The 19,856-nt window shown below is 33.6% G+C and overlaps 1 long non-coding RNA gene across 1 annotated transcript; it reads left to right on the top strand.

The window, feature by feature from the left end:
• Positions 1-9,548: 9,548 nt before the first annotated feature.
• LOC130467879 (uncharacterized) lies at positions 9,549-16,788 on the top strand. Its single transcript, XR_008927879.1, has 2 exons — positions 9,549-9,708; positions 15,947-16,788. It is a non-coding gene; the product is annotated as an uncharacterized lncRNA (long non-coding RNA).
• Positions 16,789-19,856: the final 3,068 nt, after the last annotated feature.

Here is a 19,856-nt window from a genome sequence, read left to right as displayed (position 1 = left end):
CTAACCATTTTAGGGAATCTGGGTTTCGTCATAGCTTTCTTACAGGTCACAAACTCATTAATCTACATGATAATAGTTTGACTGCAAGTTGTAGGTTTCTTCACTATCTAATAGAAGAATCTCATAGTTTCATTGACCAGAACTCTATGTTTCTTTACTATCTAATAGAAGAATCTCATAGTTCCAGTGACTTGAACTCTATGCCTACTTGGGTATAGAACATCAAACAATAGAATATCAACAGGCACTTTGAGAGTCCTTTGAATATTCTATTCTCCTTGAAGCACTTGTAAAGTCTTCTAAGCCACTTCTAAAGTCCTTAAAGAATAAGTTCGGATTTTCTGAAGCACTTCGAAAAGCCTCCGGAATGTCCGTTTATGTTTGTTGTTCGCCTCGAAAACTTTCGAGGTCTATTTTCTCCCACTTGTCATTTTGGAAACGAATCTCCAAAAGGACATTATTTCGAGCAAACAAACATTATGTTCTCAAAAATTCGTGGTAGAAACAATACCCTTGTGTCTCATTTGAATAAATCACAATGAAACATATATCTATACTTGGGCCTTAGTTTGTTGAATAACAAACACTAAGCTCCCACTGAGTTTAGGAACTCTTTAGATATATTACGAAAAGATATTTTGAAATTACTTTTCAATAGCTTTGACGAATTTGTGGTTTGGTGGTAGTTGAGCATTTTTTTTAGAAATTATAGGAAAAGTTTTTATGATCCATCATTGATCGAATCAAGTACTAATCGACTTCGATCATTCCAACTTAGATATGCCATATCTTATGGAGCTAGATTGTGAAATTACAACACACAATCATTGATGATCATATTTGGTCTCAAGTAATCATCAACATGATCTAACCTAGATCTTTATGATTTCTTGCCAAGTGGATTTTATACTTCTGAATCTTTGAACTAGCCAAACAGATTCAACTTATATCACATTTGAGTAAATAAACCTATATTCACTCAAATCCATGTGAAATAATAAAGTCATAAAACCTTTCTTTAGCTTTGAACTCTATCGTCTAGGCGTTCTAACAATAGTTCATATTCTTTGTTACTTTCAACAAGTAAGACTTGCTTGTCTTAAGTTGATCTAGAAATCAACCAACTTTCAAAAGTCCATTAAAATAGAGCTTTTGAATGTTAACTTGTTGATATGGTCTAAGCAACAATGCCAAAGATTAGTGGAACTCAAATCAAGGGGTTGATTTGAACCTAGTAAAGTTTTATTGTTAAAGAGTTGTTTGTTTTAATCAAGCATATTGACTCAACCTGTAATTGACCATTTTATTCAAATAAACAAACAAACAAACAAGAATTGTTTTTGTTCTTCTGAATGTGAGTCTTTCTGTGTTTGAAGCAGAAATTTAGGTATGCTGATTATGGAACAAAATAGCCATTAAGTTCCAGCCTTGAAAGGACTTAAAACAAACTAGATGACCCTACAACTAATGTAGCATTGCCATGCTTCATTTCCTACTTGTAGGCCATTAGTGTACACTAGCTTCCATTTTTTGAGTTATTACGGAAGTAAGAACCTCAAGCGGTATATGATACGAATGAAGTTTGATTGCTAGGTCACTACTCTTTAAACATTAACTTTTAGGTAGAAACGGAATTGTAAATTCCTTTCATTTATTCCTTTCTTTTCCTATTTCTTGTACCCTTTCTTATAGTCTTAAGAATTGAATTCTTTAGTGTTGACTTTTATACTTTGTTAGACATGTCCTATGTCATCAACAAGGTTCTTTACCATTTTAATTTATGTTGAATATTTTGTTTCAACTAGATGATCTTACCAGACGCTTCTAAAGTTCTCTAAGTATCGATCTATTCGAATGTCTAGGGACTAGACTCATTCGAGAATTAAATGGGAAAAAGATTTTAGGTTGTTAACCATTGGTAAAGCTGAGCGTTTAAACTCAATGCTTTATGATCTCAAAACTACATTGTATTTTGAATTCACAAACACCAATCGGTTCGCCATTCGACTTTGATACTCGAAAAACAACCATAAAAGTCGCTAAAAGAAACGTACATTTTAAATTGCTCATTTTCTCTCATTTCCGTGAATCGTTCTTGGATTCACAACCAATCGAGGAAATTTACTGTTACCTTTCTAAAAGGATTTATTGCAGTGCAAGATATTTAATTATAAACAATAATTAAAACATTCATTGAAGCATGCAAAGTCTAAACATTTATCATGAATAATAACTTGAAAATGAAAGCAACATGCAATTTAAACAAGTCATTAGCATTTTATTCGAATTATGTGTTCCGGCAGGTGTGAATAAAATGATTCCAAGACCCTAAAACCATTGAAGAATTAAGCACAGTTTGTCGACTCAATTCTAAAACATTTTAGGTAAGCAAAAGCCTTTTGCTAATAGTCTAGAAACTACTCTTGGTTGATAGGTACGTCTAAGAACTTATTAGGTAAACCTATCGATTTTGCCACGACATAAAAGGACTCCTTACTTATATCGTTGAGTTTCACCAAAACTAACATGTACTCACAATTATTTGTGTACCTTGCCCCTTTAGGACCAATAAGTAACACCTCGCTGAGCGAAAACTATTAGTAGATTGATGTAAAGGATATCCAAGCAAGTGTATATTTTGGCATTGCACCTTTTAACTCAATTTTTAAGTTTGGAACTTAAGGCTCTTACTATGTTGGTTAGATTTTAAGTGAACTAAAATCCTTAATCATGCAACATAATCAAGCTTTTGATCTCATGCATTTTAAGACATATTTAAAAGAAATAAATAACTTAAAACATGCATAAGATAAATGTGATCTAGTATGGCCCGACTTCATCTTGAAGCTTTAACTTCAAAGTCCGTCTAGAAAATCTCCGTGGGAGGCACCATTTTCTTCAAATAGGATAAGCTATAATTAAAAACTAATTACAACTGTTTGATGGTACGCAGACCATATTTGAATTGAAAAACAACTTTGGTACTTTAGACCAATTACATTCAAATTAATGGTACGCATACCATATTTTCTATCCTATTTGGGCCATACTAGTCACTTCATAACCTGCAAAACAGTACATATACAATATATACCATTCACCCATTCATTATCATGAATGGCCCACATAGCTGGTTAGTAAAACACATTATGCATCACATAAACATTTGCAGCAATTAATCAAGGGCACCAATAATCTACCAATTATTCAGTCCTTATTAATTCTAATCAAGTTGTTTTAACCTTAAGGATTTGTAGACCTAATCAAGAGTTTATGACTAAAAGCGCTCCCACTTAAACCAATAAATTCATAAGCTTTACTAATTTTAAACATAAAAATGTATTTCTAGTCTAACCGGAAACATACAAATTTAATTAAAATTTAAAGCTCATATAAATTTATAATTGAATCCAAAAAGTTTAATTTAATTTCAGTCGTATTTAAATTAATTCATGATTTTAATTTTAGTAAAATAATTAGAATAAATAAAATTTATTATAATTACAATATTCAAAATTAAAATCCAAGAAAATAATTTAAATTATTAATTTTAAAATTAATTAAAATTACGTAAACTGAAAATTTCAAATTAAAATTTCAAAACGATCTAATCGCAACGCAAACACTTCACGCATCGCACGCCCATGGGCCACACGCACACAGCCAACGCTGGCCATGTGCTCGCAGCCCATGCGCTGCGTCGCATAGCTGCTGCTGCTATCCTTCGCAAGCCATCGCGCGAGCTGGTACTCGCTGCGCGCGCGCCAGCGCCCGATGCACACAAGCTAGCGCTCGCTGCGCGCGCTCGCCAGCGCTCGCTTGATGCGAGACAGCGCTTGCTTTGTGCGAGGCATCGACGCTGGGCGCAGCACTCGTGGCACGCGAGCTTGCGCTCGCTGCGCGCGAGGCTGCGCGCGCTTGCGCGAGGCAGTGCGCGTTGTGGCGCAGCTCGCTTGCTGCCCACACGCGACTGCCGTGCCTTGCTTTCGCCCATGCCCATTCGTCCATTGCTCATAGCCCACGACACAAGGCAGGGCTGCTGCCTTGTGCTCGTGCACCATGGCCTTGCTCATTGCATTCGTGCCGCATGGGCGACGAGCTCCCTTGCTCGTCGTCACATGCCCGCACTATACAACACCCCTTAAGGGTAACACGTAGCGTCCATTGCTTTGTGCGTGCAAGTTATATGAGCGAATCGCATAAAATTTAAAATTTTATATTTAAAATTAATGACAAATTAATAAATAATATTAATTTCATAATTTTAGGGCGAAAAAATCGAAAATTTATTATTCAATTGATTTCCGATTAACATGGATTCAAGTCTAGGTCATAAAAATTTAAAATTTATCATAAATTTACAATTTTTATGGTGGTTTTTAATCATAGGTATCTAATTAAATTATAATTAATTATGAAAATCAAATTAATTCTAAATTATTCTAATTTTCAACAAATTAATCATAATTACAAATTAGATTGCATAATTAACAAGGCTAGGCATTCAAACTTGTTAAACATATACAGTAGGTCAATCAAAAATTCAAGATTTATCAACAAGAATCGCAAATATTTAATTTAACATCTTAAATTTACGAAATTTTGCATTCGAAAAACTAAAACCTTCGAAAAGTCATAGTTAGGCTTCGAATTTGAGATTTCTGGGTTCGGCCGAAAAATATTGTTTTTGTCAAAATTTTAGAATGCCTTTTACATGCGGAATTGACACAAAAATCACTCGATTTGGATGAGTAACGAAGAAACTGCCGAAAAACTGCGTACGTATAGTTAAATAAACGCAATTTGCAATTAATTAACAATTACGAAAATTAATCACCCCTTTTAATTCTTGCAAATTTGTAATATTTAACCATGTTTATGCAATTTAGATTATGAAAATAATAAGAGGCTCTGATACCACTGTTAGGTTATGATACATATGACAATTCATAAATCATGCGGAAAAACCATTTAGCCAGGAATACATATTATTTACACATAATCATATAGCATAGTTTAGATGCATACTCTTTGTTGCGTGCCTTCCCTAGCTGCGCCCGAACCGAACAAGAACAAGTCTTTAGGACTCCAAGTGTCGTCCCTCCGTAGATAGTCCACAGCACGTCCGGATCCGCCTTAAGATTGACCAACTAGAATCGCCCTTAAGGTACTATTAATTTTCGGCACTTTTAGGCAAGATGTGTGACTGAATTTTTCTCTCAAAAACTCACTTTGAATACTTGAAAACTCGTCGTAAATATGTGACCCTAGGCACTTATTTATAGAGTTTATGGAAAGGAATTATAATCCTATTAGAATACAAATCTATTTAATTATAACCCTACTAGGATTCTAATTAAACAAAGTTTATCTATTAGGATTAGATTTAATCATATTACGAATCCCGGTAGCCTTAGGATTCCGAATAACACACACGAGTGGCGCACAAGCACCGCATGCCCGCACGCAGGCCTTGCGGCCCACGCCGAGCGCACAGCGCAAGGCCCACTGTCGCAGCCTTGTCCGCGCGCGCGCCCAAGCTACGGCTGGGCCTGGCTTTTGCGTTGGGCCTGGTCGTATGCTTGGCGTGTGGTTGTTGCGCTTGGCTTGCTGGGCGATGGCCCGACTTCGTGCTGGGCCTTCGTCTGGCAGGCCTCGTCCGATGCTAATTCGTACGATACGCTTCCGATTAAATTCTCGATTCCGGAATTCATTTCCGATACGAACAATATTTAATATTTCCGATTCCGGAATTAATTTCCGTTTCGAACAAATATTTAACATTTCCGTTTCCGGAATTATTTTCCGATTCCGATAATATTTCCGATTCTGACAATATTTCCGTTTCCGGCAATATTTCCGATTCCGGCAATATTTCCATTTCCGATAATATTTTCCGATACGTACCATGTTTCCGTTTCCGGCAACATCTACGACTTGGATAATATTTATATTTCCGATACGATCCATATTTCCGTTTCCGGCAATATCATCGTTTCCGGAGTATTCTTTTCTTGCCTGTGACGATCTCAGCTCCCACTGAAACCAAGATCCGTCGATTCCGAATATCCATAGATGGAGTATTTAATGCCATTAAATACTTGATCCGTTTACGTACTATTTGTGTGACCCTACGGGTTCAGTCAAGAGTAAGCTGTGGATTAATATCATTAATTCCACTTGAACTGAAGCGGCCTCTAGCTAGGCATTCAGCTCACTTGATCTCACTGAATTATTAACTTGTTAATTAATACTGAACCGCATTTATTAGACTTAACATTGAATGCATACTTGGACCAAGGGCATTATTTCCTTCAATTACTCATGATAAATGTTTAGACTTTGCATGCTTCAATGTATGTTTTAATTATTTTTTATAATTAAATTTCTTGCTCTGCAGTAAATCCTTTTAGAAGGGTAATAATAAATTTCCTCGATTGGTAGTGAATCCAAGAATGATTCACGGAAATGAGAGAAAATGAGCAATTTAAATGTACGTTTCTTATATAGACTTTTATGATTTTTTTCGAGTATCAAAGTCGAATGGCAAACCGATTGGTGCTTATGAATTCAAAATACAATATAATTTTGAGATCATAAAGCATTGAGTTTAAACGCTCAGCTTTACCAATGGTTAACAACCTAATATCTTTGTCAATTTAATTCTCGAATGAATCTAGTCCCTAGACATTCGAATAGATCGATGATTAGAGAACTTTAGAAGCTTCTGGTAAGATCATCTAGTTGAAGCAAAATATTCAACATAAATAAAATGGTAAGAAATTTGTTGGAGTGACATTGGACATGTCTAACAAAGTATAAAAGTCAACACTTGAGAAGTCAGTTCTTAAGACTATAAGAAAGGGTATAAGAAATAGGAAACCAAGGAACAAATGAAAGGAATTTACGATTCCGTTTCTACCTAAAAGTTTTTATGTTTAAAGAGAAGTGACCTAGCAATCAAACTTCCTTGGTATCATATACCGCTTGAGGTTCTTACTTCGGTAATAACTCAAACAATGGAAGCTAGGCTACAAAAATGGCCTACAAGTGGGAAATGAAGCATGGCAATGCTACATTAGCTGTAGGGTCATGTAGTTTGTTTTAAGTCCTTTCAAGGCCAGAACTCAAGGTCATTAATTTATCTTACCCACTTTTTTACTTTTACATATACTCCACTTTAAATTCACCTTCAAATACAATTATTAATTTTAACAAACGAAGAAAAAATGAAATTAAATTAACATTACATATAAATAAAAAATGTAACGTATAATCTTAAACATAAATTAGCATAATGAAGTAAAATTGATACATAACTGGATTGTTAAACAAAAAATTAATTAATTACATGCATGGCTGGTTCACATGAGACCAACAACTTGAAATATTTGTTGCATGCATACAATAATATAATCACGGTACAAATTGCATTAAATATTTGCATGCAAACAGCCGATGCAACTGCAAGTGGAGATGGAGTCGTTCCCACCTCCAATTTTAATGCACTTGACCTTGGGTCACATATGCGACTCGGGTCAAGTTAATTAAATTTTGACCCTTGTACATTGTCAACATTGTAGTCATTTTGTCCTGTCAATTATCACTTGACCCAAGCTACATGTCAAGGGTGTATGTGCTCTTATCAATGATACGGAGATGTTTTGATAAGAGTAAGGGTTTAGGGCCTCTTATTACTTAGTAGGCTTTAACTTTTGACTGATCCTTAGGACTTTCCTCGAAAGAGTCGTGGAATTGGGTCTTATGATTAGGAAAGAGATTTAAGGTTTTATTTCTTACTTCAATAAATTTTAGTTTAACTTACTCTATAATAATGTCGCGTGCAAATTGTTACCTTAGCATTATTAATTTTCTATCACTTTATAATTAAATTTATTCATCTACATATATCGCTAACTGCTATACCCGGGTACAGCCAGCTCTGGCTGTACCCCCAAAAACGACGCGCTCATATTGTTTGTTCATTCTTGTCGACTGTTTGTTCTTTTTTATTATACTGTTTGTTCATTTTTATTGTACTGTTTGTTCTTTCTTGTTGTACTGTTTGTTCTTTCATGTTGTTTTATAAATTCATCATCAAATTTTCATAATTGTTGTATTTTTTGTTCTTTCTTCTGGAATTTTATGTTCTTTTTTATATTGTTTGTTCTTTCTTATTTATTTGTTTGTTTATAATAATCATATGGTTAATGTTCATAATTAAACTCTTCATTAATCTTTTATTCTTTCTTTTTGTATTGTTTGTTTTTTCTTGTTGTATTGTTTGTTTTTTCTTGTTGTTTTTTAAATTCATTCATCAAACTTATTGTTGTATTGTTTGTTCTTTCATGTTGGCTTTAAAATTCATCATAAAATTATTCATAATTGTTGTATTGTTTGTTCTTTTTTCTAGAATTTTATGTTCTTTTTTATATTGTTTGTTCTTTTTTGTTGAATTATTTGTTCTTTCTTGTTTATTTGTTTGTTCATAATAATTATTTTCTTTATTGTTTGTTCTTTCATGTTGGCTTTAAAATTCATCATAAAATTGTTCATAATTGTTGTATTGATTGTTCTTTTTTCTGGAATTTTATGTTCTTTTTTATATTGTTTGTTCTTTTTTGTTGAATTATTTGTTCTTTCTTGTTTATTTGTTTGTTCACAATAAATATATGGTTAATGCATGTTCATAATGAAACTGTTCACTTCATTGGTCTTTTATGTTTTTATAAGCGCCTTATAAATAAATAAATGTTCATTTCCAAAATAGTAAATATTCATTCCAAATAAATAAATAAATGTTCATTTCCGAAATAGTAAATGTTCATTTTTGTACCAGTATTTGTTCTTTCTTGTTGTATTGTTTGTTCTTTCATGTTGGCTTTAAAATTCATCATAAAATTATTCATAATTGTTGTATTGGTTTTTCTTTTTTCTGGAATTTTATGTTCTTTTTTATATTGTTTGTTCTTTTTTGTTGAATTATTTGTTCTTTCTTGTTTATTTGTTTGTTCACAATAAATATATGTTTAATGTTCATAATGAAATTGTTAACTTCATTGGTCTTTTATGTTTTTACAAGCGCTTATATTGTTTATTTCCAAATAAATAAATAAATGTTCATTTCCAAAATAGTAAATGTTCATTCCAAATAAATAAATAAATGTTCATTTCCGAAATAGTAAATGTTCATTTTTGTAGTTTATTTCCAAATAAATAAATAAATGTTCATTTCCAAAATAGTAAATGTTCATTCCAAATAAATAAATAAATGTTCATTTCCGAAATAGTAAATGTTCATTTTTGTACCAGTATATTAATGTTCATTTTAAACAACACAAAACGACATCGTTTTGGATGGGGGTACAGCCAGCTTTGGCTGTACCCGGGTACAGCCAAAAATTTGCGCATCTACATAACTTATTTTTTTGTGATATAGACATGGAAAATTCTTCTGTGGACCTGGTCCACAATAAAATTGTGTGTATAAAATTGTGTGGACATAAGGCCCACACGTGCAACTGTGCATATATGAATCCCGCGGCCCTTCTATATTCTTTCGCTAATTCGTTATTTCCATCTCTCTCCTTGCCTTCTCTGTTTTCATGCCTCTCGTCACTCTCTTCTTACTTTCTCTATCTATCAGGTAGATTTTTGAGAAATTCGACATTGATCTGAAAACCTAATCTCCGATTCTTCGCTCATCAGGTATAATATCTCTCATCTTTTCTCTAATCATTCTTGATTTTATTCATTGTTTGTTCTTCAATTTCCAGGGTTTCTTCAATTAAATTCATATTTTTTGGATTCTTTGATTTAATTTGTGCATGAACTACTTCGTATATTAGAATTCCATTTTGTGATTGATTTATTTTGAATTTAGTTGTTAAAAAGTTAAATGAAATTCAATCTAAATCGAGTTTCAAATTTGTTGTTTCTTTGACTTTATGACAATACCTTAGATAGTAGTCTTCGAGTAATTACAGATTAAATTTATTTCCTATTATCACCAACAAAGGTGACTATAAGCTTATGAGAGTCACTATTACTAATAACCTGATTAATTTTTCATTTTGGCTTGTGATTGTTGACTTGTTGTATGCACTCAGAATAACTTGATTATTGTCATTTTATTGTATTTGAGCAATTCTAGATTTCAAAGTTTTCCTTCAACTCTGTTTATGGGTTATCTACCTTGTTTCAATGGTTGTTGGTGAAAATGCCTTTAAGATTGTAAGCCTATTAGCTCAATTGGTCGAGCAATGTGTACTTTCGTTGGCCCAGAGGATGTAGGTTCAAGTCCTACATACGCTAACGTATAGTGATCCTTTTTTAAATATAGTGACCTTTCTTTTACATACTCCCGAATATATAGACCCTATTTAAATATACAAACATGTCATTATTCAAAATTCTAAAATAGAGTTTAGGAAAGTAAGGTTAAAATTAGCAGTGTGCCTTGTTTGCAGTAGCACTAGAGAAAGTGACGGTTAGAGTAGATTTCAAGATAAGTAAAGGTCATAGGAAGTTGGGGGGGGGGGGGACAGTAATCAGTATGGTATTTGAGACCATCATGTTTTACATCAGCTGCAAGGCAACAACAACATGAAACACTACACCTGTCGCTGCATTTTCTGGCAAACTTTGCCAAAATAAACTTAATCAGCTGCAAGGTAAATAACCAACATCAAATCCAAGCAGTCATGGTGGCTATCAGAATACTGCTGCTTCATCTGGGGGCTATGCCGAATTTAACTTAATATTGTCTGTCACTGATCCTGGATCGAGATGGTACAATGAACTGCAACCTCGTTCTTCCCCTTCTAATTCCCCTTTTTCTTAGTATCTTCTTTTGTATTGCGGATGAACTTCCGTTGGAATTTAATAAGGCGGAAGAAACTTGAGTGCTAGGAACAGACAACTAATTCTAAGTCCCGAGTTGCTTGCCGATGAAGTTCAGAGGTTGATTCCCCTTTTGCTATACGGTTTATGAGACCACGTACTTGCTGTACAATTAGATTTTGAACTTCATCCAACTGGTTCATTTATATCCACATGTACATCATCCTGCATTCATCACAGATGAATTATATAAGCAAGTCATTGGGGCTACAATTTCAAAGAAGTTAACTCTTAAAGCGAAGCTGATTACATCAAAGATCCCCTTACAATGTATTGAATGCAAAAACACCTACTGAGACAAAAGTGCAATAAGGATAATATTGAGTTACTGTAAGGATTTGAGTTAAGAAACAAACTTTGGAATTTTGACATATAGTAACTCCTATTTAAAAAATAGTCACTATTATTATAGTTACCGAGTTTTCACACATAGTGGCCCAACCCCTAAGTATTGTTATATTTACCTTTATTTTATATATAGTGACCCCTATTTACATGAGTTATCCATTAATTAGCCTTCAAACTTAACTTTCTAACATATTGTTATCTTTACATAGCCTGTGTAGGATTCGAACCTACATCATAGTGCACTTGCGCTTGGCTCTCCAATTGAGATAATAGGCTTTACGAAAACGCAACAGACAATACAGTCTTCTATGAAACTGAAACTAAACAAAGCCAACATCAAACTGCACAACAAACTTGCTTAAACGGACTGCACAACATCAGAATGCACAATAATCTTCTATGGTCAACTATGTGTCTATGTTCAGGAAAAAAACTTCACCTTGGCTATGAAGTTCAAACCAATAAGATGCAATCAAGATTTAGAGCTAAGACAAACTAATTCACTAATTTTAGGGATCGAAACCAGTTAACATCAGTACCCTTATTCTTTTTGTAGTTACCAATTTACATATACAGTGACCCTTCTCTTTCACATAGTGACTCTTAGAGAATATAATCAGAACTTCCCAACAGCACGGACCTAGAATAAGGACCAACTTGAGTAGAAGAGAACGAAATGATCCAGTTCTTTAAAGACATCAGGTCTACAGGAACACATTCAACAAGGCACAACAGCTCAACAGATCAAAATTATCGCTGCTTAGCACCTTAACAACCCAAGCTGACCACAAAACTGCACAGGAAATAACCTGAATAATACTGCACAAAAGTTGATCATGCAGTAAGCAGCATATAAACCTGCATCAGGTCAATCGAAGTAGTGACCCCTTTAAATGTATAGTGCCGAACTTTTTCCATATAGTCACCCCTTCATCCATCTCCAATCATCCTTCTAAAATTGATTTCCTAACAAGGGGTTAGCTCATAGGAGTCATGAGATTGATCTATTAAGAATTGACTTAGTAGTGAGAAGGTTAAATACACGAGGTTAAAAGGTGGACATACACTTTTCATAGGCCACAATATAGTGACCCCTAATTAAATATAATCACCATTTTTTAACCTACAATGGCCCTTTATAAATAAAATTAAAGTTGTTATCGTTACTTTTTTAACGTATAGTGACCCCTAATTAAATATAGTCACCTTCTTTTTAACCTATAATGACCCTTGTTTAAATAAATCTCAGTTGTTACAATTACTTTTTTGTTTACATATAGTGACCCCTATTATATAGTCTACCATTAAATTACCCTCTTGAAGTTTACTTTTAACATACAATTATTCATTGATAGCCTATGTAGGATTCGAACCTACACCATTGTGCAATTGTACATAGCTCTACCAGTTGAGCTAATAGACTTCAGAACTATTACTCGTTACCTAAAGCGAAATTTCTTAAAAATAAAACAAAAGCATAAACAAACATAAAAGTGAGGAAAGGTAACATTAAAGGAAATAATGCCCTTCGTCCAAGTATTCATTCAATGCCAAGTCTAGTAAATGCGGTTCAGTATTAATTAACCAAGTTAATAAATTCAGTGAGATCAAGTGAGCTGAATGCCTAGCTAGAGGCCGATTCAGTTCAAGTGGAATTGATAATATTAATCCACAGCTTACTCTTGACTAAACCCGTAGGGTCACACAAATTGTATGTGAACGGATCAAGTATTTAAGTGAATATATTATTCATTAAGTACTCCATTTGTGAACATTCGTAAATGACGGATCTCGGTTCCAGCGGGAGCTGAAATCGTCAAAAGGCAAAATAAGGAATACTCCGGAAATGATGATATTGCCGGAAACGGAAATATGGTTCATGAAGGAAATATTAATATTATCCAATTCGTAGATGTTGCCGGGAAGAGGAAACATGGTTCGTATCGGAAAATATTATCGGAAATAGAAATATTGCCAGAATCGGAAATATTACCGGAATCGAAAATATTATCGGAATCGGAAAATATTGTCGGAATTGGAAATATTAACGGAAACGTAAATAATTGTTCGAATCGGAAATAAATTCTGGAAAAGGAAAATAAATGGCAAGCGCGATGTGCGAATGCTCGACGAACGAGCTTGCGAGACGCAAGGCCCAACACAAGCACCAGGCCCAGCGCCAAGCAAGCCCACGCGGAGCAATGCACTCTTGGGCCGAGCAAGACAGCAGCGCCCAGCGAATGGGCCGCGTGCTGTTGCTGGACGCCAAGCACGCTTGGGCCGAAGCACGGCAGCAGCGCCCAACATGGGCCGCGTGCTGTTGCTAGGAAGCCTAGCTCAGCGCAGCAACGTGGGATTATGCCACACGCTGCAAGGCCTTGGCTTGCCGGTTGCTTGCAAGCTAAGCAAGCTTGTGTGCCAAGCTACTTGCGCAGCAAGTACTTTGGGCCACAAGTTATAGTTTTCCTAAATCTACTAAAATTAGATATTAAGGGTAAATCTAAAATACTTAGTGTTTGATAGTCCCTAGAATTCTAATGTTATAATTAACTAGAGTCCTAATGGATTTAGTTAATCGATTCCTAGTAGGATTACAACACCTTATTTCTGCCCTAAAAATATGTGATTCATGATCACAATTTATCATTCTATTCCAACACTTAAATTCAAGGGAGAATTTAATACTTGCTTATCACCATTGTGAGTTTACTGAGTGCACATAAAACCTTAGAGAATATTCTAGTTGTTTGAATCTAAGGCGGATCCAAACGTGTTGTGGACTATCTACGGAGGGGCGACATTTTGAGTCATATACTTGTTTTTGTTCAGTTCGGGAGCAGCTAGGGAAGACACGCATCACATATTATGCATACTAAATTGTGCCAATTGACTATGTGGCAATTAATTTGGATTCCTGGCTTTATGGTTTTTCCGTATGAATTATATTGTTTATATTATCCATAACCTTACAGTGGTATCACGACTCTCTAATTAATTCCATAGTCAATTATTGTTAACATGGATTAAATTTTATAAATTTGCAATGAATAAAAGGGGTGATTAATTTCGTGGATGTAATTAATTGCAAATTCGTGCGATTATTTGATTATATGTTCGTAGGTTTTTTCGGCAGTTTTGTCAATAATGGTCGGAATCTTATGTTTTTATAGTGAATTTCGCATGTAAACGACGTTTTAAAATTCTGACAAAAATCATAGATTTGACGCCGAAGCTAGAATTCCCAAATTCGAAGCCTAACTATGACCTTTCGGAGGTTTTAGTTTTTCAAATACAAAATTTGTAACTTTTATGATGTTAAATTAAATATTTGCGAATCTTGTATGTAAATCTTGAATCTATGATTAACCTACTGTATATGTTTAACAATTTTAAAGCCTAAACTTGTTAATTATACAACCTAATTTGTAATTATAATTAATTCGTTGAATTTCAAATAATTTAGAATTTGTTTTGAATTTCATAATTAATTGATAATTTAATTAGGATCCTATGATTAAAAAACCACCATAAAATTTGTTAAAATCGAAAAGTTTTAAAATTTTATGACCTAGATTTTAATCCCTAAGAATATATGTAATCGGAAATTAATTTGAATAATAAATTTTCGATTTTTCGCCTAAATTTAGTGAAATTAATATGGATTTTTAGTTTTTCGTCAAATTTAAAACATAAAAGTTATTAATTTTTATAAAACGATCACCAATCTTGCACGCACGAAGAAATGGAAGCTAAATGTTACCCTTAAGGGGTGTTGCATAGTGCTGGCATGCGACGACGAGCAAGGGAGCTCATCCCCAATGCGGTACGAAGCAATGAGCAAGCACGGGCATGCGCGGCAGGCACGGCCCTGTGCGGTGTGTGTTGTGCGGGTGATCGAGCAAGACGACGATGCATCGTAGCGCAAGACACGAGGCAAGGCAGCAGCACAACGAGCAAGGGAGCTCGCGTGCCGCTGCGCAAGCCTCTGCCCAGCGCGCAACTGCAAGCACAACGAAGGGCTAGTGCGTTGTTGTGGTGCGTCACTAGGCCAACAACAAAGCAGGCCATGGACGTTGCCTTGTGCACGTGGCCTATGGGTACTGCGGCGTGGCTTCTTGGGCGAGGCGTGGGCTTCGGCCTACGGCCTTGCCTTGGCACGTTTTGGCCATTTTGTTTATGTTTCCGTTGAAAAAGATTTTAATTAAATTTAATTTCGTAATTTCATTTTTTCTCGGAATTTAATTTTGATTAATTAATTATTATAAATTATTTTATACTAATTATTTTAATAAAATTATAATCTTGATAAAATTTAATTAATTAATTTTAATCAACTGAAAATAAAATCACGGGATTTAAATATTATTTTATATGAGATTTAAATTTTAATTAAATTTGTAAGTTTTCGGTTGGACTAGGAAATACAATTTTATGTTTAAAATTTGTAAAGCATGTAAATTCTTGGTTTTAGTGGGAGCTTTTAGTCATTTAACTTTTGATTAGGTCTACATTCCTTTAAGGTTAAAACAACTCGATTAGGACTAATAAGGTTGAATAATTTGTAGATTGTTGGAACCTTTGATTAGTTGCTGCAAATGTTTATGTGATGCATGATTTTTTCAACTAACTTACTATGTGGGCCATTCATTGATAAATAAATGGGTGAATGGTATATAGTAAATGTACTGTTTTGCAGGTTATGGAAAGTGACTAGTATGGCCCAAATAGGATAGAAAATATGGTATGCGTACCATTAATTTGAATGTAAATTTGGTCTAATGCACCAAAGTTTTTATTTTAAATATGGCATGCGTACCATCAAATAGTTGTAATTAGTTTTAATTATAGCATATCCTATTTGAAGAAAATGGCGCCTCCCATGGCCGGTGAAATTCAAGACGGAATTTCCTAACCATTTTCTAAGACGGAGTTTGAAGTTGAAGCTTCAAGATGAAGTCGGACCATATTAGATCACATTTAAATCTTATGCATGATTTAAGTTATTTATTGCTATAAATATGTCTTGAGTATGCATTAGATTATGGCTTGATTATGTTGCATGATGAAGGATTTTAGTTCACTTAAAATCTAACCAACATAGTAAGAGCCTTAAGTTCGAAACTTTAAAAATTGAGTTAAAAGGTGTCATGCCAAAATAACACTTACTTGGATAACCTTTACATCGATCTAAGTAATAGTTCTCCGCCATAGCGAGGTGTTACTTGTTGATCCTAAAGGGGTAAGGTGAACAAATAATTCTGAGTACATGTTAATTTTGGTGAAGCTCAACGATATAAGTAAGGAGTCCTTTTATGTCATGGCAAATGAGATAGGTTTACCTAATAATTTCTTAGACGTACCTATCAACCAAGATTAGTTTCTAGACTATTAGCAAAGGTTTTGCGTACCTAAAATATTTTAGAATTGAGTTTAAATACAAAATGTAATTATTCAATGATTTAAGGAACTTGGATTCATTTTATTCACACCTGTCGGAACAATAAATTCGAATAAAATGCGAATGACTTGTTTAAATTGCATGATTGCTTTAATGTCAAGTTATTACTCATGATAAATGTTTAGACTTTGCATGCTTCAATGTATGTTTTAGTTATTGTTTAAAATTAAATATCTTACACTGCAGTAAATCCTTTTAGAAAGGTAACAATAAATTTCTTCGATTGGTAGTGAATCCATGAACGATTCACGAAAATGAGACAAAATGAGGATTTTAAAATGTACGTTTCTTTTAGCGACTTTTATGGTTGTTTTCGAAGATCAAAGTCGAATGGAAAACCGATTGGTTCTTGTGAATTCAAAATACAATGTAGTTTTGAGATCATGAAGCATTGAGTTTCAACACTCAGCTTTACCAATGGTTAACAAATTAATATCTTTGTCCATTTAATTCTCGAATGAGTCTAGTTCCTAGACATTCGAATAGATTGATGCTTAGAGAACTTTAGAAGCTTCTGGTAAGATCATCTAGTTGAAGCAAAATATTCAACATAAATAAAATTGAAAGAACTTTGTTGGAGAGACATTGGAAATGTCTAACAAGGTATAAAAGTCAACACTAAAGAATTCAATTCTTAAGACTATAAGAACGGGTACAAGAAATAGGAAAACAAGGAACAAATAAAAGGAATTTACAATTCCGTTTCTACCTATAATTTTATGTTTAAAGAGAAGTTACCTAGCAATCAAACTTCCTTGGAATCACATACCGCTTGAGGTTCTTACTTCGGTAATAACTCAAACAATAGAAGCTAGGCTACACTAATGACCCGCAAGTGGGAAATGAAGCATGGCAATGCTACATTGGTTGTAGGGTCATCTAGTTTGTTTTAAGTCCTTTCAAGGCTGGAACTTAATGGCTATTATGATAATCAGCATACCTAAATTTCTATTTTCAAACACAGAAAGACTCACATTCAAGAAAGACAAAAACAATGTTTGTTTGTTATTTGAATAAAATGGTCATTTACGGGTTGAGTCAATATGCTTGATTAAAACAAACAACTCTTTAACAATAAAGAACTTAACTAGGTTCAAATCAATCTCTTGATTTGATTTCCACTAACCTTTAGCACTGTTGCTTAGACCATATCAACAAGGTAACATTAAAAGCTCTATTTTGATGGATTTTGAAAGTAGATTGATTTCTAGATCAATTCAAGACAATCTAGTCTTACTTGTTGAAAGTAACAAAAGATATGAACTATTGTTAGAACGCCTAGACAATAGAATTCAAAGCTAAAGAAAGATTTTATGACTTTATTATTTCACATGATTTTTACTCAAATGTGATATAAGTTTGAATCTGTTTGGCTAGTTCAAAGATTCAGAAGTATAAAACCCACTTGGCAAGAAATCATAAAGATCTAGGTTAGATCATGTTGATGATTACTTATACCAAGAATGATCATTAATTATTATGTGTTGTAATTTCACAATCTAGCTCCATAAGATATCATTTATCTAAATTGGAATGATCGAAGTCAAATAGTACTTGATTCGATCAATGATGAATCATAAAGAATTTTCCTATAATTTCTAAACAAAAAGCTCAACTACCACGTACCAAACTAAACCAAATTCGTCAAACCTTTTGAAAAGTAATTTCAAAATATCTTTTCAATAATAAATATGTATATCTAAAGTGTTTCTAAACTTAGTGGGAGCTTATTGTTTATTACTCGACAAACTAAGGCCCAAGTATAGATATATGCTTAATTGTAATTTATTCAAATGAGACACTAGGGTATTGCTCATACCATGAATTTTTGAGAACATAATTTGTTTTTCTCGAAATAATGTCCTTTTGGAGATTCGTTTCCAAAATGACAAGTGGGAGAAAATAGACCTCGTAAATCTTCGAGGCGAACAACAAACATAAAACGGAGATTCCGAAGGCTTTTCGAAGTTCTTGAGAAAATGCGAACACTTATTCTTTAAGGATTTTAGAAATGGCTTTAAAGAATAGACATCTCTTAGAAGACTTCACAAGTGCTTCAAGGAGGACATAATATTCAAAGGACTTTCAAGTGTCTGTTGATATTCTATTTTTTGATGTTCTATACCCAAGTAGGCATAAATTTTAGGTCACTGAAACTATGAGATTCTTCTATTAGATAAAGAAGAAACCTACAACTTGCAGTCAAACTATTATCAAGGATGGTAATGAGTTTGTGACTTGTAAGAAAGATATGACGAAACTCAGATTCCATAAAATGGTTAGAGGCCATATATAGACTCAATGTTTCAAATGGTTAAAGGCCATAAAACATAATCAATGTTTTGATGACAAAATTGACATTTTGTTGATTTGTAAGAATTGTTTACACCTATTGGTTGCAAATTAGTTTTAAGGATAAAAACCATCAAACATGAAATTGTGTTTTCACACAAAGCTAGATTAGTTGCTAAAGGTATCAAGCAAATTCATGGTGTGGATTGTGTTGAAATCTCATGCAAAATCGTAATGCTCCAGTTTATAAATCAAGCAATAATTGCATATTGGTACATATGGAAATTGGATGACAAAAAATCTTCCTCAATCAAATGTTGGAAGAAACTATGTATATGGAATGTCATAGGATTTGTGGATCCAAATAAATACTTGAAAAGGAAAGCTTGCTTATGAAATCTAAGTACAGATTTAAGCAAGCAATTGGGAATTTGAACTGTATTTTAATGAAGCTAATAAGTACTTTAGTTTCATAAAATGTACATGATTCTTATAGTTATATAACAAGTTTAGTGGGAGTATGTAAAACTAATTGGCCGTATGTGTATCACACACATATCTCTCTATTGTGAAATAACATTCTAATGCTAATGACTTAGATTTGAAATTATTCATCAATGATGGACCAAGGCAAAACTTAGTACATACTGGGTATTAAGATCTATTTACAAAGATCTTATAATATTGTTTTAGGTTAAGTAATGACATTTACTAAATCAAACACGAAATACTCCATTAAAAATATTCGTCCCATATGAATAAATCTAAGTAATGAATGTTTAAACTATGTATAAGAATTACTAAGTTAAACATCAAAGAATCTAATGAGATTCTTCACCTATATTATATGTCAAAG

Source organism: Spinacia oleracea, chromosome 1, assembly GCF_020520425.1.
Source record: "Spinacia oleracea cultivar Varoflay chromosome 1, BTI_SOV_V1, whole genome shotgun sequence".
Classification (NCBI taxonomy): Eukaryota; Viridiplantae; Streptophyta; class Magnoliopsida; order Caryophyllales; family Amaranthaceae; genus Spinacia; species Spinacia oleracea.
This window is presented reverse-complemented; position numbering and strand designations above follow the sequence as displayed.